Source organism: Ambystoma mexicanum, chromosome 2q, assembly GCF_040938575.1.
Source record: "Ambystoma mexicanum isolate Mex_15411 chromosome 2q, UKY_AmexF1_1, whole genome shotgun sequence".
Lineage (NCBI taxonomy): Eukaryota > Metazoa > Chordata > Amphibia > Caudata > Ambystomatidae > Ambystoma > Ambystoma mexicanum.
The window spans coordinates 399,801,112-399,823,708 of NC_090924.1; positions in this window are offsets into that span (position 1 = coordinate 399,801,112).

The window sequence follows — 22,597 nt, forward strand, 5'->3', positions numbered from 1 at the left end:
CGAAGCAGGGATTTTAACCTACCTTCTTCCATGCTTTACTTGGAACAAATATTTAAGTTTTGGGTGTCAAGACTTACAATAATACTGTCCTATAGAGTTTACTTGCAAAATACACAAATTGCATACTAAAGCATAATGGCAAAATGTAAATCATAATAGCAGCATGTTGGGCCAAAATAATATCAGTGTACCTTTTATTTTCCACACCCTGAATGGAAAACTAGAAGATGCAAAAGGCAAAATATCTATTTACCCACTTTATTTTCAGCGCTTTAAGACACACAATAAAATAAGTTGTCATAAACTGACTTAGGTTTGGAGATTCGTCGCAAAACCCCAGAGTCTTGTTATGTATGGTTTTAAGAACATTCAACTAAGGACATCAAAGCAAACTTTACTTTTTAGCATATCAATCTATTGGACGTTATGGGTATGAACACATTTTCAAAGGGTGCTTTATTGTGTTGCTCACTTTAACTGTCACAGATTTGCAAGGTGACTGGTGGTCTTTCAGTTGGAAATTCACCATCATGCATAAGAAAGGCTATGCTGCTGATGACCAAAGAAACATGTTGTCGAGGTCATTACGGCACTGGCTGCAGAGCCAGGAACGCAGCCTGTGTGTTTCAGTTGGGCTGTGACTCTTGGAAGCAGGCAGTGCTTGATCATCCGAGCCGAGCAGATGGTAGATTTGCCTCCGAAGAAACAAAATGCGACCTGAAGCATGTTCTGATCCTTTGAACTGTTAAAGGGCACCCAAGCACCATTCAGCTCAATGACGTTGCGCGCCTGCCTGTATGCTTTTATTGTACCCTCTTACTGGTATGGTCTCCTTTCTCACCCTACACCACTCGTTCACAACACTTGTTTTACATAGTTAATGTACATCAATGCTATAGTGTTGTTAAGTAGTGGTGAGTTAAGGTTTAATTTGTAGAGTGGTGGACATTTTATTAGTAAACTCTTCGTTTGGACTTTATTTTCCTTTATTTTTTTTTTTACCATTGCTAACGCTTGTAAACATTGTTTTTATCAGCATCAACTTTGACTCTTTTTTTTGAAGAATGTATTTCTACTTTCTACTGTACATTTACGTGTGTCTTTATTTTTTTTATATATATATATATATATACACTGAAAAAAGATTAAAGTGCAGTTAAGTTGAAAAGATTTGAACTGGTACCATCAAACCACTCATTTAATAATTCTTTAATATCCATAAATTATTGGGCCTGTTGGGTCCTAAGTTTGTTCCAATAAAAACGTACTGCTGATACTGCTAGCCCATTCAATGAAGCACTCACACTGGGTAGGACGTTTCTTAACGTTGGTCCAACACTTATTGTCGAATGCTATTAAAGGACCCCCAACCATGCAACCATTTGGCCACTCTATGGCCTTTTTTAAAAATCATTGAATAGCCATCCATAATAAGTGTCTGTAAACCGGACTTCTTGTAAAAGAAATATGCACTAATTAGCAATACTAAAATTCAATTTGGTTTTATCGATAAAATTGTTGTAGCCTCAAGTGTTCCACAATAACATATTTTAAATTCCATTGTCTCAAAGACTCCGCATCGCAGTCTCTTGTTAACACCCCAGGGAACCATGACCATTCACTCATAATGGACTGTAAGTCGCGCTCTAAATTAACTATGGGAACCGTTGAAACTACTCTTTTCCCGTCATTTTGAAAGGTACATCTAATGGGCCTTAACTGTTCTACATTGGTACTCTCTGTTGCTTTCCCACAGTGCCCGAACTGTTCCATATGTCGCGGCTGGCTTATTGCTGACCAAGAAAAACATCAATCCCCATAGACAACGGCATCTATTTGGGTAAGAATTAAATTATAAACCAATCTGGACTTCAAATGCAGAATCACAAGGTCTAGCTTTGTGTCACTTATCAATTCTACTTGTCCAGATCTCCCAACTCAATCAGCCTTCATGCTGGTATCCGCCCTACAGATAATGTGTGTATCGGCCACTTTAACTCCCTAAAAATTGGCAAATACTCAGAAAAAATAAAAATGGGGAGTAAAAATCCCCCAACAAAAAATAGGAAAAAGACTTGTAGAATCTTGTGACCCTGCGTTCACCCTCAAAGCACCATGGATCTGTTTGGACCAGTAGTGCACGTAGAACCACAGGAAAAAACTACTATTTTAGTTCCCTGATTGGAAGAAGTAAATATGCATCTTTTATTGTGCATGAATAATTGCAAATAAATATTACAAAAATGTTTTCGTTTTTCAATAAAAAAAAATGTCTTGCTTATGAAATACTCTCATTGGGTATTAGAGTTACATTTTTACACGCCAAAACATTTTACTCCCAACTTTAAAAAATAGGGATAAAATACTCCCGCTTCCAAATCTTATCTGCAGCAATTGTTGGTATCAGAGAAAATGGATAGTGTCATAGACGTATTTAATATTTTCCATTCTGATTCATCAAAGATACTTACTATACCCAACACCCATGTCGTTGTCTTGTGGGTATTTCAAAGATGCAGATTACTGATTTAGCCCTACAAGTAAATCTCGTACTGAATGCACCTGATGTAACTTAGAAACATGCCATTCATTGTTAGGTTCTATTATTTGGCCAAATGAACCACTGTCTGTGGCAGATTTATGGTGGATTTAACTGATAATTCTATTGGCACAATTGTTCGTAATCTTCAGTGCTATGTGTTGTAAGATATAACAGATTTTATGTTGATGACAATGATGACAATATATGCAATGCTGCTTGCAACCTTGGCGGTAACACAGCCCGGTCTGGTATCGGTCTCTCCGACTCACCAGCGGTTCTGAGTTTACTGGCACTGCTTTGTTGTAGGAGCCAAGGACAGTACCACGCCGGCAAACGCTTCTCCCCGACTTGGTTATCAACACAGGAGAGCCCCGGGTACCTCTGACACACAATGTAGGTTTCTTCAGCTTTTAATTACAGGTCTTATGTTTTTTGTTCTCGAAGGCAAAGTAACAGTCTGTCTCTGAAAAGGTCAAGGGCACTTACCCCCCTTGCAATCTTCTCCTGTCTTGCGATTTTTCTCCTCGTATTAAACTGCCATCTTGCAACTGCTACTTCCTGGTGTGCTTTGCCTTGCTCGGTGTGCTTTCATGCTCTGCCTTTTATCCGTCTGGGGAAGTGTAATGGAAGTCAGGTGTGTGTAGTTATCAGTAATAGCCTGACTCTGCCTGACCATTGGGTTGGGAAATGTCAGGTATACGGCTCAGGTGTTGGTCCGTTTTCTCTCCCAGTGAGCTGTCTGTGAGAAAGTGTTTGTGTCGGGAAAGGGGGGGGATTGAGTTCCTAAGTATCCTATCTGGTAGGATGGGGAAAGGGTGTTACAGGGAAGGTGATACCACATCTCGCCATCCGTTGTAAGACCTCCCATCCAGGTGATCCACCCGCACTGGTCCACCCCCAGGAACTGGATCTAAAAGCGATGGATGTGTCCTGGCCAACTGGATGATAGATCCCCGGGGATAGCTGTTGAGGCACCTTCAGGTTTCTCACAGCCCTCTTACTGGCCATACTTGATGTATGCAGTGGCCTGCGCATATCACCAGTTTGAATACTTGGCTACTGGGTGCCGTTCCAGAGATTTTCCCATCCTGCTTTTGGTCCGGCTTATCTGCTGGGGTCAAGCCCCCCATCCTAGGGCTGTTTTCTAGACCGTTTTACCCCTGTTCCTGGCAAGGCATAACACCTTTTGATTTTGGAAGCTGCCGCCTCCTGGAAAGGTGTTGGACTCTCCAGCCCCACCAAATCTGCTTGATTGGGTTGTCTCTGGTCGCCATCGCTGTTGTTATTCTGCAGATCCCTTCTGGATGGGTGGGTCCCGCGCCACAAAAGGGCTATTGTTCTTCTTTGTGGCTGTTGGGGTCATCTTTGGCTCGGGGTGTCAATCCCTTGGTGACGGGATCCTCCATTTTGCCCTTTAAAAAGAAGCTGTTACTGTGTTGTTTCTCCTTCTGGGAACCAAATTTCTGGATGCAACTATTGTAAGTACTTACCTCTGAGCCCTGAGTTGTTGGGTTATTTCAGATACACTCTCTCAGAGGCCACTCTAGTGTGTGGTTGTTGGGTTCTACATATCCCCTTCTACTGCATTTCGCCATTTGATAACTTTGAAGGCTGACTCAAAGTTCTGCTCCTGCGGCTCTTGGGTCTCGAACCTTCCACTGGATCTCTTCTTCGGGATCTCCACTGGTGTTCCTTGGGTTCGACCGCTTTCTTCTTGGTACTCGTGTAAAGAAATAATTACGTGACTTTTCCAATTTTGACACTGCATGGTACTCCCCTGGACTGTGGCATTTTGCTAGGGTCTCTGGAGTTCCTGAACAAGCCCTAGATCTTAAGAAAGAGAAAATACTCTTCCAACATGGCTGCCTTGGAATAGGAAGGCCCTGGCTCCGTATGAAGCCCCTTTTCCATTTCCATGGTGGCCAGAGCAGGGATGGGAGCAGCAGCAGCTACGGCGATGCCGCAGTGATCAGCTAAGTGGGATTGGAGGCAGGGGGATTTAAAAAAAAAAAAAGTGGGGGTGGAGGGAGATGGCGGACGGGTGAACCGGACGGGGGAACCGACCATCATGCGGCATCTAACGCTGGCTTTTACTGGTAGTGTCAGCCCGTTTCCTAGCCACCTGATTGACTGGCTCCACCGCCCAGGGTGCTAATCGGTTATATCCATATGTATTAAAGGAATGGTTCGGTCAACATTTTTTATTGCCCCTACGGGTCGGCCATGTGTTTTTAAGCCTAATTCGCTCGATTTTAGAAAAATTTCCTATGGACCTTACCCGTGTTTTCGTCCATTAAACGCACGCGAAAACAGGCACCAGGGAGCTGCCATTTTGTGATAATCCTATCATTTCCCCCATCGCCCTGGCTGACCTGCTTTTGCGGCACTAAATCATATCCCCCGCCCCTGAGCCTGACATTATCAAAACATTCATATTCCCCGCCTCTCTCCATGACGTTACTGTGCTGCATAGGCAAATGCGCCCAGTCGTCTTCTACGCAACTTCACACGGAACCCGGAAACCAACACAGATCAGCTCACAACACAGCGCGCTACAATTTGGAATATGAAACTGTACTTTAAAATCAAACAGCAACACGGTAAATTTGGTAAAGTACATTTATTTGACATTAAATGTTTATAGAATATTCTGCAACTGCCATATGAACTCTGAAAGTCATTTATTTTCTTTTATCACTATCCGCAAATCCGTAAAATGTTATCGTGAGTCACGCGCTGTTCCTTTATGGTGCACAGGCTGTTGGTTTTCGTTCAAAGAAGCACTTTTGTTGCACGTTGAACCGCAAGGCTGTTCCATCAAGTAGGCACTAGGCCAGCGTAAAGTTTGATATGTTGCTTCTAGCCGCTAGTACCGCGTAAGGGCTTAAGGGCCCTTGGCGATCGTCCCATAAGATCATCAGAATGGTGTAGTTCTTTACATTAAGCTGCAGCTGGCGGTTAAAAAATCCATCTGCCGGTGTCTGAAACTGGTGGCAGGGGCAAAAGGGAAGGATGTACCTATTTTGAAAACATAAAATTTATAATTAGTCTCGCCAGCCGATCTTTATTAATATTATTCTATTTATTACGGACGAGCTGAAACTATTTGTTTTCAAGGATAGTGCAATGGAGTATGTTCGGCTCTAAAATCAATGCGAAAACTAACGAAATAAATCGAGGTTGGTACACAATGAGAAACTACTTTTTGAATACATGCGTGTGGAATGTGGACCTGCATGCCCATGTGCCCGCTACAAGGACGATCCCACAAACCTTTTCAAAGCTCTTCATTTATTCATGCATCCATTCATTAATTCTTCATTCCGGTATAAAAGCGTCTAAAGAGTTACTTACATTATATTTGCAATTTCCATTGTGTCTCTGCGTAATGCAGTCCGTAAATCCCACTGTGCTCTTGACAACGATTTTTCGTATACTGAACTAACATGAAACTCGGTCTAGTTTAAGAATTTTTTGCCTTATCGTCTCAAACGTTATTGCACCCCCCTACCCCCTTCAAATGAAGTTCTTTCTGCATGGTCCCTGTCTCTCAAGGTAAAAAAACAATAGAACCTTATACTGCCAGTGCGAGTTGTGGGCCTCTTCAGGGCTTGAGCTGAAAATCAAAGCCGCTGACCTCCACTAGAAATGAGCATACATTCTTTCTTTGAAACATACCGTAGTAAAGCCATCTGTGAGAACTTAATCCATCTATGTAGTGCGCCTCAATGTGCAAATGCGAACTGGGTTCTCTCCCATCTGCAACGGCTCGCTTGGCGCGTTCTAAGGCCCCAATCTTGCCTTTGTTGTCTGCGAGCTTTGAAGCCCCAAAGAACCATAACTATTGAGACTTTTAATTTTTTGGGGAAGGTCAGGGAAAGTATAAAGTACCCAAGGAGTTGAGTTGAAAGTGAGATTTATTGTTTGTTTGTTTTATTATTTGCAATACGCAAGCCTCCCCTCGGTTAACAGTGCCCAGCATTTATAAGAGATTGCGAAAATTAGTTACATCTACACAAATATATACGTACACATATAGACAAGGTCAGCAATATGAGGTGAATAGAGAGCGAATTCAAAAATGACACCCAGGTAGTTCGGCACCCAGGATGGTGAAGGTAGGGGTTAGGGTTAGCGTACTTTGTATGCACACTGTACAATAACATTTATTTACAAAAAGACAATCGTATTACAATTATTTAAACCGGGATTTCTACTTCACAACCAGCTCTCCTTTGGGTGGACATGGCACAGTGGCAATGTTGGGTGGCAATGGATCAGTGCTCTGCACAGAAACGTTCAAAATTCCATATCTGTGCTTCTCTAATACAGCAACAATAAGGCTTTTGACAAAGTCGAACTCCATTTCCTCATAGACTGGTTTGATCACCCATTGCTTACTTCTTTTTGAAAAGGCCTTAGTGTAGCGAGGCATACTTACATTACATGTAGTCCTAGATTGTTCACGGCCGAGATTCTCGTTATGGGCCGAGACGGCAAGTAGAGTCCTATGTCTCATGCCCTGTATGCTGAAATGCAAGCGCTTTGGCCTGTACTTTAGGCACATATTGTGGAACACCTCCAAACCTCATGTGTGACAGAATTCTATCAGTCCCCTCAAATCTCTTGATAGAGTTTTATTGAAAACAATCTTCTCAATGGCTTTGTGTGTCGGTTAAGATGGATTCAACCACTTCTTCTTCCATGCCTCCACTGGGGATAAAGGGCCATATTCACATTGGTGGAAATGTTGGTTTTCTGTCCAGCGGTGAACGTTGGTACAGTGGTGCATCAGTGACCGCCATTTTTCAAGTAGTATTTCCACTGACCCTTCACAAGTTTTGGAGCTCCACCAAAGATGGTTGCTGATAGACTGGGACCACTCTGAAATACTTTCCAAACCTTTTTTTTCCCCTGCAGCCGAGATTTTCTTATTGATTGATTTAGCAAGATGCCATACGTCAAATTGATGTTTAATATGTGGGAACTGCTCTCTCATTGTCTTGGCAATTGTAACGTGTCTGTCCGTGGCTATGAGGTCGATGTGCATTCCCCTCGATTGTAGATATTCCACTGATTTTATAAATCTTAGTTTCTCCATGGCCACTGAGGATGTAGATTGTGTTACCTGCACGACCACCGAACTCACAATTTTCTTACTATCCATGTCCTGAAAGTGGTAGGTGCAGTACTTGGCAGAAAATCCAGGGCTGTCGCACTGCCCATCGCCAGCTAGCTTGAATCGTCTGCCTTCCAATGTACTTGCTAGAGACAATTGTTCAATTTTCCAAGGATCACTAATGGCCGGAAACAGATAATCATGTTGGTATTTGTAGTACTGCGTTTTTTAAATGAAATGGAGTCCCACAAACTGAAAGAAAGAGACTAACTTTCTAAAACTGGAGCCACTAAAAAGTGATGCAGCTGCACACAGTAGATTGCCTGCTGGCAGTTTCCCCAGCATCGGTTGTGCAGACCATGAGAACGTATGATGTAATCTACAGGCGGCATGTATTGTGACGTTAATGCGTTGTTTTTGATGAGTCACATGAATCAATGGCTTCCCACATACTTTCCCTCTGACGGAATGCCCACATTTCAGCATACTTATAATATCCATCAAAGAACTATCGAATACTATGTATTGCCCTCTTTCATTAGACTGTCATCCTGCGTCAACGTTGTTTCGGCCTGTGACGTTGAGAACATATCACCACATTTGAAAGAAATATCGCTGCTATCAAGTTCTGATGCGTCGGAGAATGCTGCTGCCGGTTCATTCTCTGTCATTTCAACATCTGCTACCTCAACATTGATGGGAGAACACAACAATGTCGACAGCTTTTTTGGTGGCAATATTTTGGCGGGTGTAGATTGTGTGAATTGATCTGCGACTACTTCAGAGCTATCTTCAATACATCCGTATCATGTTGTTGCGGCGGTGCGGTCGTACTGTAGCAATGGTCCAATAAAACTTTGCTGGATTCTCCGGACACATTCATTTCATGTTCTGGCCATTGGACATGAGCATCCCGAGTCTCAACATGCCGCGTCTGAATTAATAGTTCCTCCATAGTGTAAATGGTCTGGCAAGCAACATCAATCATTCGCTTCACTGTCTGTGTATGTATAGTTCGTAGACCCACGGGTAACTAGAGGACAGATTGGAAAAGGGATGTTCAGTTTAAACACAAGATAAAGTATAGTACAATTGACTGGAAAAAAACATAAAATAGTCCCCAGCACAAAAACATTTCTAAAGTTATGAACTGTTTGTAACTAACCTTATTCTTGTTTCTTTTCTTTGCAACTTTTTTGACTCGACCTTCAACATATGCACGCTGTTGCTCCGATAGTATCCGCATGTCTCCCCTTCCTCTTGCGCTGCAACAACTATATTTTCTGTATCCGCATAGACAGCGCGGAATGAGGCTCCATCGACTCCCTGAAACATAGTATTTTCATTACTGTGTATCAAAATATTGTTAGCGTAAAACGCACGCGAGGACGAACACACATGTAGATCTCAATAGCCAAACACGATTTAAACATTGTGTGGAACAATCAAACGACAAGTATTCGAGCTCTGATGACCTACTTCGAGGGAGATGTCAGTATCCATACCTCTGGCTCTACATGGACTGCCACGAATGATTGTATTGAAGAGGAGGCATCAGCAACTCCCTGAAACACAGTACTTGCGTTAGTATGGTTTTCAATATCGTAAACATAACACACACTTGGGGTCGGTGGCACAGGTACACATAAAGAGATAACCACAAATGTTGCATTGTCTAAAAGAATCGAGGAATATTTAAAAATGATCAGATTTAATCGACTTATTTCTCCGATTTCTTTACATCTGCATCATCTAAATGGGATCTTGTGATTGTAGTGGAAGCTCCATCATCTCCCTGAAACACAGTACTTGCGTTAATAGGGAAGAAAGTATAGCAAATGGAATCATGTTATATGATCACGCTCGATGGAGCTGTCGGTATCCATACCTTATGCTGCTGAAGAATATCTAGGGCTGCTGTCAATGTGGTGCGCACTTCCGAAAGCTGTTGCGCCGATTGGTATCCGCATGGTCCCGCTTCCACCAGAATTACTTGAATGTTAGGCTCCGCATCAAGTGCGTGGGTTGACGATTCAACAACTGCCTGAAATATAGTATTTGCGTTAGTAAGGATTACAATATTGAAAACACAACACACGCTTGGGGTCGACCGCACAGTTACATAACAACGGCTAACCACATATGAAACATGGTGTAGAACAATCAAACGACAAGTGTTCCAGTCCTGATGATCACGGTCAGTTGAGCTGTCAGTATCCATACCTCGGGCTGCTGAAGAACATCTAGGGCTTTTGTCAATGTGGTGGACGCTTCAGCATCTCCCTGAAAGACAGTACTTGCATTAGTATGGATAACACTAATTATAACTGAAAACAAACACCAGGGGACGACAACTAAGGTGTATATCAATTGGAAAGCACTAACCAAACAATTGGTAAAATAATCACACGATACATACAAACTATTACTTGACATGCATAAAACAAGTCTGTAGGGTAATAGCCAAGTATGATTACCTGATACGCGCTAGAAGTGGTTGATAACTGCGAGCACGTGACGGAAGTAGAATGTTCTTGCTTCAGATTCAAGGGATAGTCAAGAACTTGTAAAGGTAAATTATTGTTTGATAATGAAATGCCAATATTTAAAATTGCCATGTAAGGAGACAGAATACTTGAGTAATGCGCAATATAGCACAGTTCCCTGTGCCCATATATAGATTTCGTTTGTGGGTTATGAAATCTAAAAATAATATATTGATAAATGTCATTATTCAAAAAGCTATACACTCATATCAATGTCGAAAGTATTACAAATTGGAAACAACACCTTAAATATCAATGAATCCATTCAGCTACCTACACAATACCGCAAGGCCTAAAGCTAAAAACGGACACTTGACTCACCAGTGGCGGATTGTGGATGAATAGAGTGGGAATAGCGTTTGCGAGCAATTTTTGTGTCGATCGCCGTTTGTTCTTCTTTGTTAGCCAAGATGTGGTGTACATGTTCGAGGGAAAGTGCCGGCTGCAGATGCGGTATCGATCACCCATCTTGTCCTCAGAGACTTGTTGGACTCTACTTTCCAGCTCATCCAGTGGATATCCGCAATGTCTGACCCATTCTCTTATTCGATCAACAGTTTTCGGGAATACAGGCATTGTAGTGCCTTCAGATTTAGCATGGGTCTTCGAAGGGCAACCGCTAATCGAACAGGCAGGCATTGTTGAAAATTCTGAAAAGTAAATATCAAGATTATTATAAAACCTTGATGAATAAAAATGTCATAAAAAAGTAAATGAACCATACCATGCTCAATGCAAGGTTTGTTTTGGTCGCCGGAACTATACCAGTTCATCATGTGCGGCTTAGTATTTGCATAAGTTACAGAAATGTTTTAAATTATGTGACTAAACTCTGAACATGTGACTCGTCCCTTGGATGTTCTGTCTTGCACGAAAAGGAACCATGCTTACATTATAGACTGGACCCCCGAAGGATGCAATTCGATGACAATTGACACAGATGAAAATAAATCGATCTATTGATAACATAACAATTGAAACTCAAGTCAATAGCAATGAGACCAATGACCATAGCTCTATTGGGTACTGTAATAGCAAATAGATTGAAATGTAAAAATGACCGAAATATGACTAGGATACATGGCCTTACCTTGACCAACAAACAGTTGGATTCAGCAGGCCGAGCAGTATGTTGCAGGAGAACAGGTAGATGGCCACAGGTAGCACACTGACGAGTTTGCTCGAAGCGGTCACAGATAGCACGGCGACGAGCAGATTAGCATAGCTCTCAGTGCTTCTCAAGAAGAAGGTTCAGGAGTTGACTTGCAAAGCACAAAGATGTTCTCATGAGACATATCAAGTGGTTTAAAAAGTATTAGAAACAGGGGTGTGTTTGTGAATGAATGACGTGTGTATGTCGTGGTATTATGTTTATTGCAGGGGGGCGGCCTGCCTCAGGGGAGGCCTGCCTGGAGACACTGGGTCTGAGAAGGCCATGTGAGCGATGGCCCCTGGGCGTGGGATACCTTTTGAAGTGTACATGCGGTTTGGCACCTTGGCCGTTTGCGCCCGTCCCTTGCCCTTATGTGATGTTAACTTTGGATAACATTCGCGTAGATGGGAACACTGAGCCGGACACGGGGCATCCATTTTTGTACCCCCTTTCACTCCATTTTGGTGACCAGGCCTCACTGCGATAGTACAGCGCGCAGAGCACATGGCCCACAGCCTCGTTCCCACTCTGACTGGAAAACTCCAGAGGTATTTGCAACAGCTAATAAATGTAACACATCACTCTCTGGGATCACGGTCCTGCATGTGAACCGGCCTGAACCAAGCACATGGCTCGTTCATCTCCACAAACGTGTCCTTGCCCACGCACCCTCGCCAGTGGAAAGTTACTGCCATTCTGACCCTGTGTCCCTGCAAGGTATTCTCTTCATGTGCCAGACCACTGACCACGCCATGATGGTCACCTAGCAGATCCCCAACTAACATTAGACCCCTACTGCAGTATATCGTTGCCTAACAATAACAAATGCCACATATCAGAGATTCTTGTGAGCACAGACCCACACTTCAAACACTGTATTATAGTGGTCAAGACCCTTGGCCTAAGACCTGTATAATCCAATGTTAATTGATAGTATTGAAATATGTGTGACTTTTATAGAGACATAACCGACTGAAAGACTTTGAACAAGTGTTATTTAGTGCATGCATTATTGATAATATATTATGTTAGCTTAGATAGTGACCACCCTGCTTCACAGCAACCTGAACTTCACCCATTCCGAGCACAGGTGTCTGACGTCCATCCTTGAATGGAGACACACTTGATTGATTTAAAAAATCGAAACAACCGTTGTTAAAATATATGTGGTGTTTTATTTTGTAGCTTATTTTGATGACACAAAAATACAAAAGTTTACACATTGTACAGTTCAGGTTGGAGCACAGCGAGAGAAAATCCCCTGTACTGACCGCTGTCACTCGGGAACGTTTCTCTTATAGCACGAACGGCACAGGCGGGTATCACTCTTCGAACGCGGTGTCCAAGCCTCCCGTGAAGCCACCATGTAAAGGAACGATAGGCCACCAGCCTGTACCACCTGTGAAAAGGAATGAAACAAACTGTTTTTAAATGTCCAAGATAAGTTTAATAAACGTTTGTTGTCAATGACAATTCTTGTAACTAATGGCATTCTGCTCGGACAAATGCTATTTAGACACTGCACAGTATTGAAAGACTTACATGCGTTACAATGATGTGTATATGTAATTTTGGATATAGTAGAACACCATGAAATGGGAGTGGCATGACAAGCAGAGTATACTTACTCGTTACTCGGATTATGAGGACGAACAGTTGCGCGAAGTTCGTGCATAAGCACCATCATTATTCTCAACACGGACCGTGTGAGACAGGCTACCCTGAAGTCTGGCAGCTCGGTGATGCATTGCGGTCATGGCTCGCCTTCCGAAATGTAGGCCACGCATCCCGAGTTTTCACAGCAGCAGCAGTTCTCCTCCCCGGTCGGCATTAACTCGCACCGATTGCATGTGCACAAGGTGGAAACACCGTCCATGCGACTAGGTCCAGTGTCTTCATCTGTTGATTCGTCCTGCCAACTGCTGTCCGAAGCCCCATCGTTTTCGCGTGTTTCCCTTTCCAGTAGTTCCTCCTCGGTATACTCGGGCTCGTACATGTAGGGCATTATTGTATCCATTGTGTGTTGCACAAACTAAAATAATTGATAGCGGTGGTACTGGTATCTGTCCACACGGGCTCCAAGCAACAAAGGTAGCTGACCAGAGCACAGAAACGAGTCACAGAATACTCAAAGTAACACAGAGAGAGGAATGGAATCAAAAATCTGCTGCTGTGTGTTGTGAAACGGTCTGTTTATACTTATTGAGGAAAGAGGCGTCCTGCCATTTCCATGGCGACACGTCATTAGCTGAAGCGCAGCGATTGTTGACACGAGACGTGCTTTGGCGTTGTGAAATGGGCGGTACGCGTCTGCTGATGACAGGCTCAGGGGGGGGGGATATGATTTAGTGCCGCAAAAGCAGGTCAGCCAGGGCGATGGGGGGAAATTATAGGATTATCACAAAATGGCAGCTCCCTGGTGCCTGTTTTCACGTGCGTTTAATGGACGAAAACTCGGGTACGGTCCACAGGAAATTTTTCTAAAATCGAGCGACTTAGGCTTAAAAACACATGGCCGACCCGTAGGGGCAATAACATTTTTTGACCAAACCATTCCTTTAAGTATAATACTTCATGTAGGAGGTAATCGGAAGCTCGTACGAAATTCTGTTTGGTACCTCTGGAAACTTCTGGACCTAAGAAGTCTTTATTTAGGCCATGCGAAACCTGCAGCCTAAAAAACATTTACAAGGATGGCAGGTACACGGAGTGCCTTTACGGCCTATACCCGAACCATTCAGCTGACGGCTGCAACATCTGCTAGGGGTTCTCTCAAAAGACCCTTAAGAACAGAAACCGACGCCTTGCTCAATGTGGGAGCCTATCCAGTGCCCGAGGTTGGCTCTTTACGGAGTGGGAGAGCAACCACTCCCTCTGACAGGAGGTCACCGTCAAGACTGAGGTCCAGATCCGAGGAGCCCGTGGAAAAGATGCAAAAGACAGGTAAGGCAAAATCATCCTTGGGGCACGATAAAGCCAAATACTCTTTACCTGTCAAAAAACCTCTGGCCAGTGGTGAAAAGTCCCATTCAGGTTACACTCTTCCAATGGTACGTTGTCAAGGTCACCATCGGAGAAACCTAGGGAGAAGGGCTCGCATCCATCATCAAAATCCAGGAAGTCTCCTCTGTCGACGGACAAACATAAAACCAAACGGACATCCTCAACCTCGTCGTTCAATAAGTCTACCTAGACGAGTGGCAAGAAACACTACTCCCCGGTATCTCGGAGATGCTCCTCCTGCCATGAGTCATCATCAAGACACCTGTCATTGGCAAAATCGTCGTCGGAGCCGATGACAACACCATCAACGACGACAACAAAGGCGTTTTTGTCAGTTTCTACAGCTCGTCTCCAATCGACGACCGCTTTGACGACCACTTCTTCGACGACCACTCGGTCGACAACCAAGAAAAAGCCATCTGCCGAAAAGCCTAAGTGTCCGTCAACCACCAGGTTGGAAGTTTCAGAATTGCTGACAGAAGGCAACATATTGTCCCCTTAGGGTATTTAAAAACCCCCAACTGGGACTACAAGGCAGGACCCACAGGCTCCCCTGGGAATGTCTCCTATGGAGTACCCAACTGTCATGCCAGAAGACATTCTGCAGCGTGAGATTACGTTGGATTTTGGATCTCCGCCCTACGAATGCCAAGGTGTGTTTGAATCTGATTCATAAGAAGGAACTTCTGATACTCCAATCCAGGGAGCAGGTGGAGTGGAAAAAACGTCTGCAGGAATAAGTTGTATGCAGACACATTCCCCACTTATAAATCCTAAATCCCTTCTTTCCATGCAGGTCCTCACTACACTGCAGTCACTATTAGGTCAGCCTGACGCCAGACTACCACTTCCTCAAGCTCAAGCAATTCAACTTGTGGACAACCACACCTTACCCCTCAACAAAAGGATCCAACCAATCCGTCTAGAGACCAAGGCATACACCCTAGAATGCAAACACCTCCTAGACCTCCATGCGCTTTCCCTCCTCGTAGGAGAGAACAAGAGGATGGGGAATTGGTTGACACAGACAGGACAATGATCCGAGGGATACTACTTCCTCCGCCTCCTGGTCCCCAAGGAGAGCCGACACATGGGACACAGACCCAGACCAAGATGCACCGGGTAGCCCAGCTCAGCCTTCTCCTTCCTACGATATCAGAGCTTTTCACTCCATGATGTCCAAGGCATGCCAGGAGTTTGACCTAATTCCAGATGAGGAGAAGAAAGATTGTTTCCTCTCCGACCATATGGGTAAACGCAGGAAGGCAGTCTTTTCCATATCCGTTATGGATTATATGTGGCAGGAGGGCCTCCGTACTATGAAACATCCTTTTATGGAGCCTGCAGTTAGAGGAAGGTTGGAGAAGAAGTTTAAGGCTCTAGATACTACTCCGAAATGCCTCGCTTCACAACCTGCTCCAGAGTCAGTTGTCTCTGCGGCAGCTAGCCGCAAGGCTCGTACACAGCATAAGTGTGCCACTCTGCCAGACAATGAAAATCGGAAAATGTATGCCTTTTGGAAAGAAGGTTCTCACCATTGGGGTGACAAATGTTAAAGTAGCCAATGCCCTGGCAATAGTCGCTCGATATGATCGAGAGATATGGCACCGTCTGGCACCTTTATTGGAACATTTTCCGGAACAGCAAAGAAAAGAGGTTATGATGCTGGTACGCGAAGGAGAAGAAGCCTTGAATCACAGCATCAACATCGCTGTAGACCAGGCTGAAACTGGGTTCAAGCAGATCGGCAACGGGGTCATCCTTAGACACCAGGCATGGCTACGTTGCATGGACTATCGCCAGGAAGTGCAACACAAGGTAATCCCCATGTGAAGGGGAAAATCTGTTCAGCGACAAATTCGATTAACCCCTTAAAGACATGAAGGCTGACTCGGACACGACTAGACCTCTCACTGCCCTTCAAAGCAGGAGGTCCTTTTGCTCCTTTCGAGGACCCTCAGGCAATGCAAGATTCTCAGGCTCCAGAGACAGCAAGAGCTATGGTAGTCCCGGATATTACTCTAAGGGCTAGAAGCGCAATTATCAATCCTCCCAGCGCAATCGAGAATACCAAGGCCAAAGAAAGCACAGATCTACCACCTCCCAGAGAGGTAGGCAAACTAAAACCCAACAATGACTGCCGCAAGGGCAGTCAGGTGGAGGAAATGTGGCATTCTACCTCGACAAGTGGCAAACAATAACGACCGACAGGTGGTTGCTAGATGCAATCCAGTACAGATTTTACTCCACTTGTTGGAGTTTAAGCACCCACAAATCCCCATCCCCCCTACAAAGGTATCTCACCTGCATCATCACGAGATGCATCAAATGCTAAGCAAACAAGCCATCGAAAAAGTGTCTCCCTCATCAAGAGGAAAGGGAGTATACGCCAGGTATTTTCTAAAAAGAAAAACAGACGGCAAGTGGTGCCCTATTCTGGATCCAAAAAGGCTAAACAAGAACATCAAAAAACAAAAATTAAAAATGGGAACGCTCCAGGAGATCATAAATGCTGTTCAGCCTTTGGAACTCCTCGGGGCCTTAGCCCTCAAAGATGCATACTTCCATGTGCCAATACATTCAAGGGACCGAAAAGTACCTCAGATTCGTAGTTGGCGAAAGCCATTATCAGTTTCTGGTACTACCTTTTGCCCTAAAATCGGCACCCAGAACATTCACAAAGTGCCTGGCACCAGTAGCAGCCTTCTTCTGGAAACCAGACCACCACGTTTACCTGTACTTGGACGATTGGCTAGTTCGGGGGTCAACGTATCAACAACCCTTATCGTCTCTCAACTAAACAGAGACGCTGCTCCAACAGTTGGGTTTTACAATCAACTATACGAAGTCCTGTACAGTTCCCTCAAGGAGCTTGGTTTTCCTGGGTGCTCAATTCCTTACAGGCCGTAATCTGGACAAATCTTCAGCGGAAAGAATTAAAAGATTGTTAACTCTAGCGAGCTCATTCACGCCAAACAAACTAGTCACAGTCCGCTCATACATGGCTCTTCTGAGAACCATGTCCTCTTGCATTCCGCTTATTCCCCACTGCCGGCTACACATGCAGCCAGTACAAATGTTTCTAGCGATCAGATGGTCCCAAACCCGGGGTTCCTGGTCAGACAAGGTAACCATCTCCCGGACTCTGTCAGACACACTGAAATGGTGGACATCCATCCCCCTTCACGATCGTGAAAGGAATGCCACTGATGGAGCCGAATTACCATCTTACTATTGTGACCGATGCCTCCAAAGCGGGAGAGGGCGCTCATTTGGACTAGCATCATGTCAAAGGACCCTGTTCCCCCGAGTAAGCCTTACTACACATCAATCTACTTGAACTACGAGCAGTGCACTGGGCTCTAAAATCCTACGTTTCTCTAATCGAGAATTTGGTGGTGCGGTTCGTCACCGACAACACAACCTCTTATCTATGGAAGTAAGGTGAACGCGATCCAACACTTTGTCCCAGGAAGCACAGACCATCTGGCACAACATTCTGCTTCAGATCTTGCACTTGCCTCGGTTGCAGAACAAGCAAGCAGACACCCTCAGCAGGAACTCCTCGCAGACACATGAGTGGCAACTGCACAGCATCCAGATAACCAAAATGTTCTCAAGGTGGTGGTCACCCCCCTCTAGACCTTTTCGCCAGCCCCAACAACAAGCAGTGTCGTTTTGAATTTGCCAGCAGGATTCTGCATCCCGACTCAAGGGGACGCATTTTCGTTCCCTTGGAACGGGGTGTTTGCCTACACCTTCCCTCCTTTTCCTCTCATAAGTAAAACGATACAGATGGTACGCAAAGGTTGTTGGATAATCTTGGTAGCGCCGTATTGGCCCAAGCAGACTTGGTTTTCTGATCTCCTTCCGTTGGCAACGGACGATCCAATTCATCTAGGATCTCAGGCCGATCTTCTATCCCAGAATGAAGGGATGATCTTTCATCACGACCCGGGCTCTCTCAGGTTAACAGAGTGGCTCCTGACCACTAGGAATTTGGTAATTTGAATATCCCTCAGGACTGCCGGGGTGCAGTCTAGCAGCAACTAGAGCCCCTTCTACCAACATTTCCTGTAGCCAGAAATGGAAAAGATTCTGTGCATGGTGTGCACAGCAGCCTAACCTGCAGCCGCTAGCTATAACACCTTCAGATCATTCCTTATCTGCTAAAGTCAGCTACACAGGGTCTTGCGATATCTTCCATCAAAGTGCAATTATTGGCAGTCTCCAGATTTACACAAAAAAGATATTCTTCTCTCTACAGTGACAGGCTAATCAAACACTTCTTAAAAGGCCTTTTTCGTACCTTCCCGCCAAAGAAGAGGATTCCACCTGTATGGTCCTATCATAAGCCTCCATTCGAATCTTTGTCGACAACCCACATCAAATTTCTAACTTGGAAGGTGGCTTTTATAGTGCCCATTACGTCTTCTAGATGTGTTTTCGGACCCCAATCCTTGGTCATAGACCCTCTGTATCTACGGTTCATGAGAGACAAAGTGGTTCTCTTCACTAATCCTCATTTCATTCCTAAAGTACCTTCAGAGTTCCATAGAAATTCTACCATAACTCTACCCACATTCTTTTCAAATGCCACTTCACCAGCAGAAAAGGCTCTGCACTCTCTGGATGTCAAAAGGGCATTGAAATATCATTTGTTTCGCACAAAATCTTTTAGATTGAGTAAGCAGCTGTTTGTAGGCTTTGGTCCATCCAACAAAGGAAGATCCATATCAAAACGGTGCATTTCAAGATAGGTTTCATCTACAATCTCCTTCTGCCACTCTAAGGCCAACATGCCGTTAAAATCGCCCCCCTGAGTTTGTTTGTTTGTTTGTTTATTTATTTAGTATAGTGCGCAAAACCTAGAGGTAACAGGGCGCAGCAGAGAACAGGAAGGTAAGATTACATAAAAACCTAGCTACAGGATAAGGCACACATGAATAAAAAGCATAGCATTACATTGCGTGGAATGTACATATATACATATAGTTAATGAATTACTTACATATTTACATATTTAATGCTGTGCATAGAAGCAGTCAGGTTGAACTTACATATTTAATGCTGTACATAGAGGCAGTCAGGTTGAACAATGGCATGGGCATGTGAGAGGGCAAGGTTAGTCATGGGGATCATTGGACCGTAACCAGGTGAGGGTGTTTCGCCTGAAGCTGTAGTAGGATTGGTCTGTCCTAATGTTGAGTGGGAGGGCGTTCCAGTGTTGGGCTGCCAAGACAGGGAAGCTACTGCAGCCAGTTTTCTTTTGTCTGAATTTGGGTACCTGCAGGCAGTAAGAGTTAATCAATCTGGTGGGGCGGGTGGAGGGTTTTTTTTTTGTTGCTATTCTGGCTGCGAGATGGGGGAGGGAGGTTGCATTGTTTAAGCATTTGAAAGTGAGTGATGCCGTTTTGAGTGAGATTCGGTCGCAGATTTTGAGCTATTTGTGTTCTCTCCTTTTGTTGGAGATGTGTTCCTTGGAAGGTAGGTTAAGGGCTGTTCTGAGTGCGTTATTTTGTAGTGTCTGTAGTTTGTCGGTTATGTATTTGTTGGCTCCTAGGTACATGGCATTACAATAATCAAGTCTGGAGAGTATTGGGGCATTGGCAATGATAATGCAGCTAGCTTGGGTGAGGCAGGCTCTGCTTGCCCTGATTAGCTTGCATGTGTAGGCGGTAGAGGATGCTAGTGAGTTAACTTGTTTTTTTAGTGACATGGCTGCATCTAGGTGAAAGCCTAACATTTTCACTGTTTTGGCCACTGTGATGGTGTTGCCATCAATGTTGAAAGCCTTGTAGTTGGAGCTGAGTTTTTTTAGATTGGCGTTGGAGCCGAGGAGCAGGATTTCAGTTTTCTCATCATTCAGGCATAAGCCGTGTGTGGCCATCCATGCCTGAATGATGAGATATATTTTGTTTACCAAGGCAGTATATGAATCGAAGTTGTCCAAAAGGAGTATGAGGATCTGGGTGTCATCTGCATAATTAGTATATGAGACACTCAGTCTGTCCAACTTGTCAAATAGGGGCCTGGTAAAGATGTTGTAGAGGGTGGGAGAGACGCAGGAGCTCTGGGGTACCCCGCAGGTTATTTTGATGGGGTCTGCTGAGGCTAGAGTGGAGAAGACCTTCATAGTTCGATTGTCCAAAAATGATTGGATCCAGGCTATGGCCTCTTTTGAGAAGTGGGCAGATGAGGCCCGGTGTTCGCACAGGACTGTGTGATCCACCAGGTCGAACGCTGCAGACAGGTCGAGGAGGAGTAGCATGGCGGTGTTCCCTTTGTCGTCAATCTTGTTGATCTGGGTTTTAAGATCGATTAGGGCTGTCTCAGTACCGTGCTGTGGTCTGAAACCCGATTGGCGGGCACCTAGTAGTTAGTGAGTTTCAAGATATTGCTGGATTTGCAGGTATGCTACTCTGTCTATTATCTTAAACAGGAACGGCACCGTGGTGATCGGCCTGTAAGTGGTGGGAATAGCAGGGTCTAGGGTTTGCTTCTTGAGGAGAGGCAGGACCCAGGATTCTTTGAGGTTACCCGGTATGGTGTTGGAAGAGAAGGATGCGTTGATCAGTTTGGCTGTAAAGGGAGCTAGGTCCCTGGCAGCATCCTTGATCATCTGGGGAGGGCAGTTGTCGCCATTGCATTTGGATAGTTTAAGTGAGGCTATAACTCTTTCTGTTTCTGGGATAGATATTTTGGTGAACCTGAAGAGATTCGGGCCTGGTGGGTTGGTTATTTTTAGCATGGTTACTGGGAGATGATTCATTAGTGGTGAGGGAGTCTTTTTTTTAGTGCCATTTTAGTTTGGAGAGTTTTGATTTTGTTAGGGCGTTTTGGACGCTGGTGCACCATACTTTGTCTTTAATTATGTTATCTGGTGGGGGTTTCTAGTTCCCTTAGTATAGCAAATAGTTCCCTGGTGTTGGAGCTGGATTTTTCGATTCTTTCATTGAAAAGGTTCTTTTTTTGAGAGTAGGATTTCTTTTTTTGTAGTTATTCGTGAAAAGTTTAAGTTGTGATTTGTTCTCTTCTGTAGGGGTATTGCGCCGTTGAGTTTCTAGTTTCCTTTTACGCATTCTAAGTTCTTTCAGATGGGGGGTGAACCAGGCGTTCAGGAGGGCTTGTTTGCTCTTTTGCAGTTTAAGAGGGGCAATGATGTCTAGTCCTTTCTATATGGCATTGTTGTAGCTTTCTAGTAGACACTCTGGAATTAGGTTGTCGGGAAGAGCATTGAGGGTTGGCAGTAGTAGTGGTAGGAGGTTTTCGGGTTATATATTGTTTTGCTCTAGTGGGCAGTGGTGGTGCCATGATTTTTTCTTTGCTGACTTTTGTTGAGTGATAATGTGAAGTCAATGAGGTGATGGTCTGTCCAGTGTTGGGGAGAGGTTTTGGTGATGAGGGTGTCAACTTTATTGTGGGTAGGGGTAATCACTCTTTGGATTAGGCCATGTTCATCTAGCATGTTGGCTATAGTTTGTGCTGGTTTGTCATCGGGGTCATTTAACCCAAGGTTCAAGTCGCCTAGCAATAATATTTGGGAGGTGTCTTTTATGTTGGTGGCTAGGAGGCTGAATAGGTCTGCCTCGAATGAGCCAATGGGGCCAGGTTGCCTATATATTGGATGAATGGTTAAGGGGCGGCAGTTGGAGATAGGCAATTTGGCTGTGAGGAGCTCACAACATTTGAAAGGTGATTGGGGTAGTGGTCTTAGCTCGAGGTTCATTTTAGCTATGATGGCCATGCCACCTCCTCTGTTGTTGGGCCTGTCTATTCTGATTATTTGGTAGTTTTCTGGGATGGCTATTGAAAGTGCTGGGCCTGCTGCTTCGTGCAGCCATGATTCAGTGATTGCTAGGAGGCCGAGGTTGTTTGTGGATAGGGTGTCTGCTATTTCTGTGGCAGGGGCCACTACCGATCTAGCGTTGATCAAGGCTCTGGATATAGTAGTAGTGTTGGGTGTGTCCTGGATTGTTATAGGGATAAGTTTAGGTTGGGTGGAGTTATAGCAGGGTGTAGTTTGGTTGGGGCAGGTTTTAAGGTGTTGTGAGGTGGGACTCTTGTTATGGCAGATGGGCTCGTAGAGGCGGGGTAGTCTGGCTCGAAGCCTGAAGTTTCTTTCTGTGGTCGGACAAGGTGCATATTCTGTAGGGTACATATTTATGGCAGCAGAATAAATGGCAAGGTGTGATAAAGGTATGAGGAGGTACAGTAGGGTGGCTGTTTGGTTT